The following is an 11732-nucleotide window of genomic DNA, read 5'->3' on the forward strand; positions in this document are numbered from 1 at the left end:
TTCTACCGGAACACCTCATGGCAAATAAAACTTGCTACCACATGGTATTTTTCGCATCAGGCTCAACCACAATGATGAAAGTTGCATTTTCATGGAACAAATGAGATTTCTCCTAATGACATATGAACATCTATTTTTTAACTCCTGAAAACTTCTTTTAAGTGCCTTAAAAATCTAAAGGAGTCTCAGCAATAGTTGGTTGATACCACAGAGTCAATCAGGTTAGAAAAGACCTCTGAGATAATCAACTCCAACCTATGACTGAACACCACCATGTCAACTACACTGTAGCACTAAATGCCATGTTCAGTCTTTCCTTAAATGCTCCCAGGTGATCTGGGTCTACTACATCTTAAACCCGCTCAAACTCTCAGGAGCAAACACCATGTGAATCACCATTGTTTCCCTATGCAGCATCTCATCTTTCGCTACAGAGAACAAGCTGCTACAGAGGACCTTGTAATACTTTTTTTTTCTCTCATAAGTGGCATAACATAAGTTTGCCACTGTTCCGCCTCCATACATTCCAAAAGGTCTTTCAAATACAATGGTCTCTCTCATTATTTTCCTAGATGTTGTGTTGCACCAACCATATACTTCTCTGAGCAGAAAACAGAGATCTTGGCAATATGGGAGCTCTGTATATCATCTCAACTAAATATGATGAATGCACTTAAATTCTACTCAGTTGTTTAGGCTCCAAGAAGAGTCAAGGATGTCAGCTTTCTGTCAGGCATTTACATTTTTCACATAAATAGACAAATCCATTTGGCTTTGGACAAGAAGGCAGAAAAATACAAATATTGGGAGAAGGAAGTTATATACAGACCTTAGGAAAAATACTTCACCTCCATAAGTTTGTTTTCAAACACGATTTTAGCTCTGTCATGGTCAGGTTATGGGGGGGTAGGCATCATTTGTTTGTTTACACCAGCATGAAACTCTACAGACCATGGAGTTATTCTATACAAACTGATGTAAACATGAAATATAGCAGTCTCTACTGTGCTGAAAACTAGGTTGGGAAACAGGAAAGACAGCACTATAAGAATACAAGGAACTGCAATTCACCACTGAGGCTTCCTTAGGAGATATCTGAATCTTTATTCATAGCAACTATTCAGGCCAATTCAGATTTGGGGCACAGAATTAAACTAACACAAAGGATAAGATACATATCAAAGGATAGTAAGGTTAGGTACACAGGCCACCTGAAGACAGTGAAACCCTCAAAGCAGGCCTGTTAGTTACAAGCATAGATGGTATTTTAAAAAGTACTAATTTCAACTTCTCTGGACTTTTCCATCTGACAGTGAATATTATATTTGCAAATCTCATAGTATTTCTAATGAAGCACCATGTACTACTTGGTAATCCATATGACTAAATTTTTAATACTGAATCTTTTTACCGATCTAGATGTAGATAACTGCCATTTTTCTCTTTTTAGTTTGTCAGCATAGCAATTTACCTAGTGCATACTCATGCCGTATTGAAATATATTTAAAAAACAAAAAACAAATTCATAGATGTAGGAGGCACCTGCTACACACAGGCCTGAGGAAAGCCTCCAGCTCAGGACTTCCCTCTTCACATAGGAGGAGACCTTGTTATACCTTCAGAACAGCCCCTCCTTATCAGTAACCACCCAGGGGCCCTTCTCGAGTCTTTGTAAAGAAAGAGGGTGGACACAGGTTGGTAAGCAGTGCATAGATGTAAGGCATCAAAATTTTTCTAAAAACATATTGCTGAGGAAAAGCAACAACCGCAGAATGTATAAATTACATATTAATGTACCTAGTATTGCAAAAACATGTACGAATTTTTGCTGGCCTAATTTCCACCTAACAAGCCTGATGTTTCATGATACTTCTTCAGTACTACCCTTAAAAGTTCTCCCTCCCTTCAAATCCTTACAGCAGAACACAGCAACTAAATCCTGCAACTTACTACACTCAAATACTTACTACTACTTTAAAACTTAAAACAAGTTAGGCTGTCATTACAAGGATCAAAAATACAGCCTAGTCATCTAAACTATTGCTTCTAAAAAGCACACTGAAGCACTGTACCTTTGAAAAGAATCACGCATGCATGCTAATTCTATATATCCACAAGATTTTCACCTCATTCACAGTGGTGAAAGTATTTAATGGCAAGTCACATCCCATTGTTTTCTCTCAACTGCATGACGGTCCAGAAACATTCAAGGGCAAAATAAAATCAATACTACACCAAATCATTCATAAACAGTGAATTCAGAGGAATTAATTTAGGTCCTCATATGAGTAATCAGATATCTTCACAATATCCAAATGTTACATTTTCCTTAAATGGTATGGAGATATTTCTCTATCTAAGGAAACTTAGAAAAGAACAATAATAATTCCTTCCAAATTCTATTTCAATTATTATTTATTTCATAACCACAATGCATATAGTACTGCACAAACAAAATAAAAAAAAACAATCATTTTCCCATGTTGTCAAATAGCTTGCAATCCAACTCCAAGCAAAGAATTAACTAATCTCAAAGAAAATGGGCAAGGAGTAGGGATTAACTACATGAATTCACACAGCTATAGAACAGCTTATCCACATCATTCACTGTTTTCACGGTAAAGGTGATGAAGATTAGATTGCATTGAATCCAACTCCGCCTCTCCAAAAAGAGTCATATAAAGCATAATGTTCTTTAAAGCAAAAATAAATGTATTCGATATATTTCTAAAAAAAAAAATCTGGAAAGCAAAAAGCACAAGTGAAGTGAATTTGTATATTAAACACAGATGATGGTAGAAAAGTCTGGCAAAATTACTGGTATGGTGTGTCTTTTCCCCTCAATCCAATCTCAATTGACAAATGTTTCCTGCATAAGTTAAGTTCCCTGCATAAGAAAATTTATTTATTTGCATTTTGTCAGTTGACACCTTTCTACATTTTGTTACCTTTCCACAGCAGTTAGATTCACAAAAACTCCAGTAAGCACTACATTGGATTAATTTAATCATCCCTTTCTGGTAGGACATCTGACAAAGTAATTTTCCGAAATGAGGTCATTTAGTGAGAACAGCCATCCAAGACCTCTGAAAACTGATGTTACCATCATGAAGAGGCAAAACTACCCTGTCATTAATGACAGAGGGAACAACAGCGAAACACTGAATCACAAACACTGACTCTGCCCATTCTGATTACTTATCAGAAACAGCAGACGTTGTGTGCACTCCGCTGCATTTCTGATGAGTTGTCACAGGGAACTGAGGGCACCAAAAACAACCTTTCTCTAGCAACTGCATGGAGGTCTTTACGGCTCATCTACATTAACTGCCGGGTGTGGTAGGACAGGGTAGTTGCAGAAGTGAGATGGAAGAAGAACCAGAGCCAATGAACAAGCATGACAATAATGTGATGGTTTATGTATGATTGTTTCCTCCATTTTTTTCCTGTGTGACTGGTTTACTTCTACTTGTCCGAGGCATGCAGTCATTTAGAAGTATGTGAATAAGAGATTCTACCCTTCCAAAATCAGTGTTGTAGAAGTCATCCTATAGTGGCCTGGATTTTTATGTAAACTAGTTTTAGATAATTAGATAATAATTTCTAGAAGCCATAACCCAAACTAGAGTAGCTAGCTGTCATCAGAACTATGGTGTTGCTATTCCATACCATTAAAAAGTTCATTGCTGCCTGGGCAACATTTTGAGAGGCTCCATCTGTCTTTGGGATTCTATTAACTTTACAATATGTGAATGAAAGTACACTTTATTTGTGAGGACCTCTTTTATTAACTTTAAACCATAAAATATTCTCCTCCAGTTTAACGGTTACTTCCTTATAACACGTCTTGGGGGGCTGCTTACATATATACACAACCATCACATACATGACACATACATGGGAGTCTATGCAGTCTAGGACAGAATCTTAACATCCACAGTAAAGAATGCATAGATATGGCAATTGTCTATGTATGCTATTCCAGTAGCACCTCTCCCCTAGTAACATTCAATAAAAATGGATTCAACACCAGCCATTAAAGTATTAATTTTTTAGACTGTCACAACCTGCCCATCCTCATTTCTACTGTTCATGGTCAAGTAAGACGGAGGGAACTAAAGGATATCTATCTGTGTATGTAATTGCTATAGCCCATATATTGGCATTAAGAGACCTTCAACAATCATCTCATAAGCAGAATGTTTTATTTGAGGTAATGCTGTATTTCTTTTCCAGATGTGCGTAGAACAAGATGTCCCGAGCTCTTTCTGTGGTCAAGCACTTGCAATACATTTCCCATCAGTATTTCACAGAGATTCAGAAATCTCATTCCACACATATGCAATCCTATGCAGGAACTCATAAGAACAATGACAACATTCAGTGTGTTTCTAAATGATCTTCCTCCTGGAGTATGCCCACTCAGATAAATTACAATGTTGAGATCACACAAGATAGTACTGCAGATCTTAGATGACTGTCAGCAATGACTAAACTTAGGAATCCCAGAAGCCACTTTTACTAGTAACCTTTATAACTCTCACTGGAGTTGTAGTGGCAGATCACTTATACAAATGCTTTTCCCAGCAGAGAGGAGGACACGTTTGTCATTTTCTGAAAGCTCAACTGTTTGCTTCCAACAGCCCTGTCAATTGACTTACCACCAGTGGAATGAAGATGAGTCTTACTCCAAGTGGAGAACAAACAGAAGGATGAGAATCGACAAGACTGAGGATCAGTACTGTATCACAACACTGAGGGATCAAAGGTGATGTGATAAACAGCAAAGGTATCACGAAGCTGGCACTTTCAGATACATGAAAACTTACAGACACAGAAACATGACTCTAAATATTTTTATATACTTTTTAATAATTTCGGCAGCATATAAAATAATTTTTAGTATCTTAGTATGGAAAAACATGAACACATGAAGTTCTGATTTAAAGTCGCAAATATGCATTAAAATGGCATTGATAGCTCTTTTCTACACCTTTGGCTATATGGCATTAATAGATCACCAAATGCCTGAGAGGTACCTGAGGGGAAAAGAAATGGTAGAAGATTGCTCATTCTAGTATAAAAAATTAATAAGTCAAAGACAGGACCAGTACCCTACAGTGCATGCTATATTTTTATGTTAGTGCCCTACCTAATATTGCCTATGTGAAGGAAAATTTCCTAAAGGGTTTTCTCCTGAAGCATATAATTGTATGAGCTAGAGAGGATTCTGGTTAAAAATAGAACAGCAGGCAAACCAGGAAAGCATGCCATGTCTAGCTGGGGAGTTTTTTTTAGTGTCATGTGATACCTGTATCATGATGGATGGATGCCAAAATACCTATGGAACCAACACAAGTGAAGATGATCAAAAGGTGTATGGGTAAAGCTGTAAGAGCTTTCTGATCTTAAACTTAGGGAATAACATATAGCTTAAGTTCCTTTTTGATCATTTGCAATCTTTCCCCTTCATTTGCCTCTGTTTTAAACATATAGTCCACTGCAAATTGAACAAAAATCTGCCAAGGCACGAAAGGAGGAACTAAATCTTCAAGCACCTTTCAATACATCTCATTTTGCAATGAACACCAGTCACAGTTTTTCTCAGTTACTCTGCAGTACATGCAAGCAGAAACGTAGAAGTAATATGCATTTTCAAACAAGCTAAAACCTACACTGACTTAAGCTGATATGTGTTTTCAATCTCTGTCCCATTTCTGGTCCCTATGCTTGTAAAATTAAGTTTCACATATTTTCACCTAAGATAGGTGGATCTTTAGCAGTTCTCTTCACCTCGAGATCTCCTGATGGATTCTTATATCCAACAAAATTACCCAGGAGTCTTGACTAGCTTGAGTCTCTGTCACATCCACCTGCAATCACTGAGTTACAAAAAGAAACCTCCTCCTTCGAAATACATTGTTGCCAAAACACTTAAAAAGTGAAAAAGTTTTAAAAAGTTTTAAATTCTTCTTCTTTTATCTTGCCTGTCTTTCTGTACTCACTGCCACTTATTATGCCAACATATTCATATATCAAATATCCCCATAAAGTAGCTAATAAATGGCATCAATAACAACACATTGACTCCAAAGTCATTGTCATCCCTGTGTACCTTATTAACTAAAATCTTAAACTTAAAAAAATTAGAAGTATATACAGGCAGGTGGAAAATATGCTAAGTACATTAATTTATTAACCCAGTGCTCTCAGGCATGGTGTGATTCTTGGGGCTGTCCTGTGCAGGGCCAGGATTTGGACTTTGATGATCCTTGTGGGCCCTTCCAACTCAGGATATTCTGTGATTCTGCGATTATTAAGCAAGTTGAAACTGATTTTGATTTAATCTGTGTGTACAAAGCTAGAAACAGCTACACAGTCACGCATCTTATCAAGTACATTTTTACTGAGGTCAACAACTTTGTTCGGACCATTTACACATGCACACGCTAGCCAACATACTGAGCTTCAGGATCAAAAGCTTCATTGCATTAACACTTCACAAAGTGCCAGTTTTCATCCACGTCTGAAGAATCAAAAGTTGTATTTGAGTAACATCAGTTAGACAGAAGATTACTCCATGCATGAATAATCTTCATCACAACATGTGGCAAAAGAGTAAAAATGTATGCCATTCGTACAAATTATCATTGCACTTTGCATAAGATATAAAACCAGCTACTTATGTCTCTGTGGGGTTGTTTTGTTCCTGTACCAATTTGTATCAGAGCCCAGTGGGGTTTAGAATTGTGTGGACAGGGTAGAGTCAAATGGAATTAATTGCAGCAACGGAGATCTGCTTACAGGAGCAGGACAGGCAGTCTTTTTATGTCTGACTATATTGTACATTATACATACCAATGAAAACAAGTTTTTTTTATAGGCTTAATGCCTATTTTTACAATCAGTCTTAATGTTTTAATGCCATTAGGTGACACAAACCAGAATTCAAAACATTGTCCGCAGTGTGTAATCCAAATTCTAATCCAAGATCCAGGGTGTCCTGAATCTGCACAGTGTCTACAGGAACTTTTCATACAATGTGTTTTGTCTTTCTAGCATAAACAAACTACCACTAGCTTGTTTCAATATATACAAGTTCTGTATGCCATGATCCCTTGTCTTATGTTCTCCATCTCTGAAACATCTGAATGCCTCTCAATATATTTGTTTTGGTTTTAATACGAACAATACAAAGAGAAATGTTTGAAAGGTTTTCAAATAATGTTAGGTATTAATATACTTGAAGCAGATGGTAGGCTTGAAGTAATTCCTTTCACACTTGAGGCCAAACTTCAGGAAACTTATATTCCTTTCGCAAGTAAGTTACTTTTGCTGGAATCATGTGTTAAGCACCAGCATAAAAATCAGAAGAAACTCCATGCACTGTCAGAACCAAGCGGTGTGATAACCCTACTCCCCCAAACTAAGGTAATTCAGCCAAATTAATGGAGTTCACCCAGACCCAAGACTTGCATCAGATCCACAACACTCTACCATCCAAATGTTATCATAAATCTCGAGTGATACTTAATATTTTAAACATAAGGTTTATGTTCTGTTGCTTCAGACACCTCAAATTTTAAATTTATTTTATTGGACTACTTTTCTCCAGCTGCCAGTTGGGTGACATACTTCAAACATATTTCTACGTTTAAACATGCAAAGTTGGCAGAAGGGAACAATCTCACGTTTCCTAAACTTGCTTTACCACAGTTAGGGACCTGCACCCACTTCATGCTCTCCACTGCAGTGTGATTTCCCCAGTGTCTCAAAACGCAGTGAAGAACTGTGGTTGCACTGTGTGCTTTGAGTCAGTAAACCCCTGCACACGGGCAGTACCTGCATGGACAGCAACTCCAGGTAAAGTCTTAGATCGAGCTCGTCGGAAACCCAGGGAGAGCCGTTGCACCCATCCGCGCCTCCAAACTTACAGCACCAGCAGATGCTGCCCCAGGACCAGCAGACAAGGTCCCACACCCGCTGCCCAGCAGCGCTCGGGTGCCTTTCCCCTTGTGCCCCCCCCGCGGGTTCCACACGCCCCGCGCCCCCGGCTGCAGCGCCCAGCGCTGGGGGGACGCGACCAGGGCCATCAGGGAAACGCCAGCGCCGCTTCCCCCCAGCGGACTTTAAAAGGCAGCAGAAAAGTCCTTGCCTCTCTCCCCGCGCAAGTCTCCCGGCGCTAAGAATAACTCCTCGGAGCAGGCGGAGGGTCAGCGGCCCTCCGGCCGCACACCGGGGGCTCTCGCCTGGCTGGAACGTGGGAGCCCTCGCCAGCACCTCCAAGCCAGCCGAGAGGCCCCGGCAGCGGCACTTCCTCCAACCCCTCGCCGACCCGGTCCCGAGGAATGGAAAGGCGGGAGAGAGGAGCCACTTACGGGACCCGGGCACGGCTCCCTGCGGGCTGCGCCCAGCTGGCTGACAGCGGCGGGTCCCTCTCGGCGGCGAAAGCCGGGGCGCTGTCCCCGTCACAGAGCCCACTTTGCCCGGCCTTCCCACACGTGCGGGCCGGCAAACTCCACCCCGCCTCCCTTTAGGAGGCGGGGGATAGGGGTCTTCCCTGAAGGGTCGGACCGTGTTCCCCGCCGTGTGCCTCAGGGAAGGGAGGCCGGGCAGCCCCGACCCCGCGGCCTCAGAGCCTACACAGACATCCCCACGCCCCCCGCCCTTGCAGACCCGCCGCACCTCCGCGGGAGCGACGTTCAGAGTCCCCGCCGGGACGTTCTCCCTCTTCTAATTACGAGCAACCACGGGGCGCTCTAACTTCGTTCTGCCCCGAGTGCTTTGATGTTTTGCACGCGAACAGCCCCGGCGGGGGGTTCATGAGCCGCCCTCTGAAACAATTTTCCCCGCAGCTTCAGCCGGGTGAGCCCGCGGGCGGGGGGTGCCTGCCCTGGCCTTGCGCTGGGGGGCGGGAGGAGCGGCTGCTCCCGGGCCGGCCGCCTCCCAGCCGCCCTTTGCCACTTCCTGGATCAATTTTTAGGGGCACCTGTCAGGAACATGTGGTGGGGGTTTGTGGAGAAGCTCCAGGAAGCGATGGGAATGAAGGTGGAAAAGTCGCCCCGTCGGTCCTAGCAGATAATGCTTCGTATGCTTCCTTTGGGAAGACATCATAGGCAAAATTTGGCTGAGAGCAGCAGAAAGTGTCACAGGATGGGTACAGCTGGTTACATGCACAATGCAGCTTCTTTTCATTCCCGTGTTGTCAGTCTTCCTCTCCTCCAATCTGCCTCTTCCTACAAGCCTTGTCATATTTGTTTGAGACACCTGGGAACTGGTAGCTCTATCTGTCCAGGTTGGAGAGCTTTTTGCCTCCCTCTGCTTCAGCCTAAATAATTCAAATAATTTTGCTCAGCCAGATATCTTTAAAAACTCATTTTGAGGCTAAGAATAGCCTTAGGCTAAGAATAGCTAATGCTAAGAATAACATTAAGAATAGCCAGAATAAAACTTAAAATCATCATCTTTTTCTCCCTGCACATATTCTACTTATACAGGCCCTCTCCTTTCAACACTGTAATCTGAATCTCCCAGTCAGCTGGGGAAGATGATTGTCTATCTCTGCTCACTGGTGCGGCCTCACCTTGAATATTATGTGCAGTTTTGGGCACCACAATATAAGAAGAGTATAAAGCTACTGGAGAGTGTCCAAAGGAGGGTACAAAGATGGTGAAGGGTCTAGAGGGGAAGTCGTATGAGGAGCAACTGAGGTCATTTGGTCTGTTCAGCCTGGAGGAGATTGAGGGGAGACCTCATTGCAGTCTACAACTTCCTTGTGAGGGGAAGAGGAGGGTCAGGCACTGATCTCTTCTCTGTGGTGACAGTGCCAGGACCCAAGGGAATGGCCTGAAGTTGTGTCAGAGGAGGTTTAGTTTGGATATTAGAAAAAGGTTCTTCACCCAGAGGGTCGTTGGGCACTAGAACAGGCTTCCCAGGGAAGTGGTAACAGAGCCGAGCCAGACAGAGTTCAAGATGCCTTTGGACAATGCTCTCAGACACATGGCATGGATCATGGCATGATTCTTAGGGCTGTCCTATGCAGGGCCAGGAGCTGGATTTCGATAATCCTAGTGGATCCCTTTCAGTTTAGAATATTCTGTGATTCTATGAATACATAAAATCCATTACAGTCCTTTACAAATTTTGGCTGTGGATCTGCTCGTCTCTGTTCTATGATATTCTGCCACCATATATAGTGCGTATGTGTGTATACATTTATATGTGCATACATACATTATATATACATAGACACGCACACACACATGAATCCCCACTGTAGGCTTTCAGAAAACAGAGATTGTTCCATGAACACCAGAACTAAGATATAGCTGACTTGTGAAAAAAGTCTTATCTTTGAATTTCTATGTGGCATGTTTAAATATACCTCTTTTTGCTTAGATCACAACTTTCTAACAAATTTTTCATAATGCCCAGACTTGGTACTGCCAGCAAGTCTCATATAATTAATATTTCACTGCTGAGTTAAACTCTTATGTAAATTTCTATGAACAGGCCTTCAAATTTGCTTCAAATAATATTTGAAAAAGACCAGTGATTACATATCATCGCCAGTTTTCCTCAGTTCAAGCTAGTCAATGAGCTTACATTTCACAAAAAATTAAACTAACATATTTCTATGCCAGCCCTAAGTCCTTCTACCCACTCCACATCCATATGATTTCCTGAAGAGACTAATGCCATGTTCTGTCGAGGATGCAGGCAAAGCCCATGAAGGTTTGGACCTTTTCAGCAACCCTTAGATTTCTATCTTTTTTTCTGGTAGAGGACTTAGAGATCGAATATATTTCCTTCTGTTTCATTTTTTATATATAAATGTCATTTTTTTCTTTGAGCAAGGAGTTGTCTGTCTTAAATAAGTTCTATCCACAATGGATAACAATAGTACTTACTGTTAAAAATTAGTTCCACCTAAAGCAGTATGTGTGTGTCTTCCTCTGTCAAAACAGCCTGTAAAGTGTGAAATTAAATACTTACATCTAGTATCAAAGGGGTATTATTTCAGCTCTAATTATACTACATGGCTCTGTTAACAACTGAAATATCTTTCCCTGCTCTCTCAGTCACTGTGGTGCCTTTGAAATGTTGACAGATCCATAACTGCTTTTATAAAAGCAGCGGAGTGTCACAAACTTCAGCAAGCATGTTTCTGGGGGTTCTGATAGTCCTGTGCAGCCCTAGCTTTTCTTTTTCTTTAGTGGTAAGTCCTTTCCTGCTGACTGTACAGCCGAGGTAAAATACCTGCTTCTGGAACATTTTGAGTTCCCATTTTGAGGGTGTCAAACTCAGGTTCTCAACCTTCAATTTATTACTAGCAGCTTGTAAGTATGTCAGTTCCGATTCAAATATTTGGTATGCACTAATGTACCACATAATTAAAGCAAATAGCAGTTGTTCCAATTCACTGGTTTTGCAGCATCACAGGGAACGCATGCATGTATCCAAGCTTAATGTGTCATCAGCCTACTAAGAAATAGCTACATCAGTAAGATAAGCAGTACAGCGAAGATTTTTTCACAATGCACATCAGATATCCCGAGAAGTCATGTAACTAACAGGAAGCCTATTCAACCAAAACATTGGCAGTCAGAACGTTATTTGTTCTTGCCCTTGCCATGTGTGCAGGACAACAAGTTTTGACTAAATGTTCTAATCCATATCAAGACATTATATATGTGATGCATAAAATCTTCTGAATACTATTGAAGGGTAAT

The 11732-nt window shown here is 41.1% G+C and overlaps 1 protein-coding gene across 3 annotated transcripts in view; it reads right to left on the reverse strand.

Annotated features, from left to right (window-relative positions):
- Window positions 1-8855, reverse strand: part of SLC7A2 (solute carrier family 7 member 2) — a 55953-nt gene extending 47098 nt beyond the window's left edge. For 2 of the 3 annotated variants that reach the window (XM_017831636.1, XM_017831549.1), the window contains exon 1: window positions 8379-8492. The gene's annotated coding sequence lies outside the window, so the exon portion shown is untranslated. Of the gene's footprint in view, window positions 1-8378; window positions 8493-8685 lie in introns of those variants that run through there. The other variant, XM_017831318.1, reaches the window with a different exon arrangement.
- Window positions 8856-11732: the final 2877 nt, after the last annotated feature.

The sequence above is a fragment of the Lepidothrix coronata genome, unplaced genomic scaffold (assembly GCF_001604755.1).
Source record: "Lepidothrix coronata isolate B3197 unplaced genomic scaffold, Lepidothrix_coronata-1.0 Scaffold0, whole genome shotgun sequence".
NCBI lineage: Eukaryota > Metazoa > Chordata > Aves > Passeriformes > Pipridae > Lepidothrix > Lepidothrix coronata.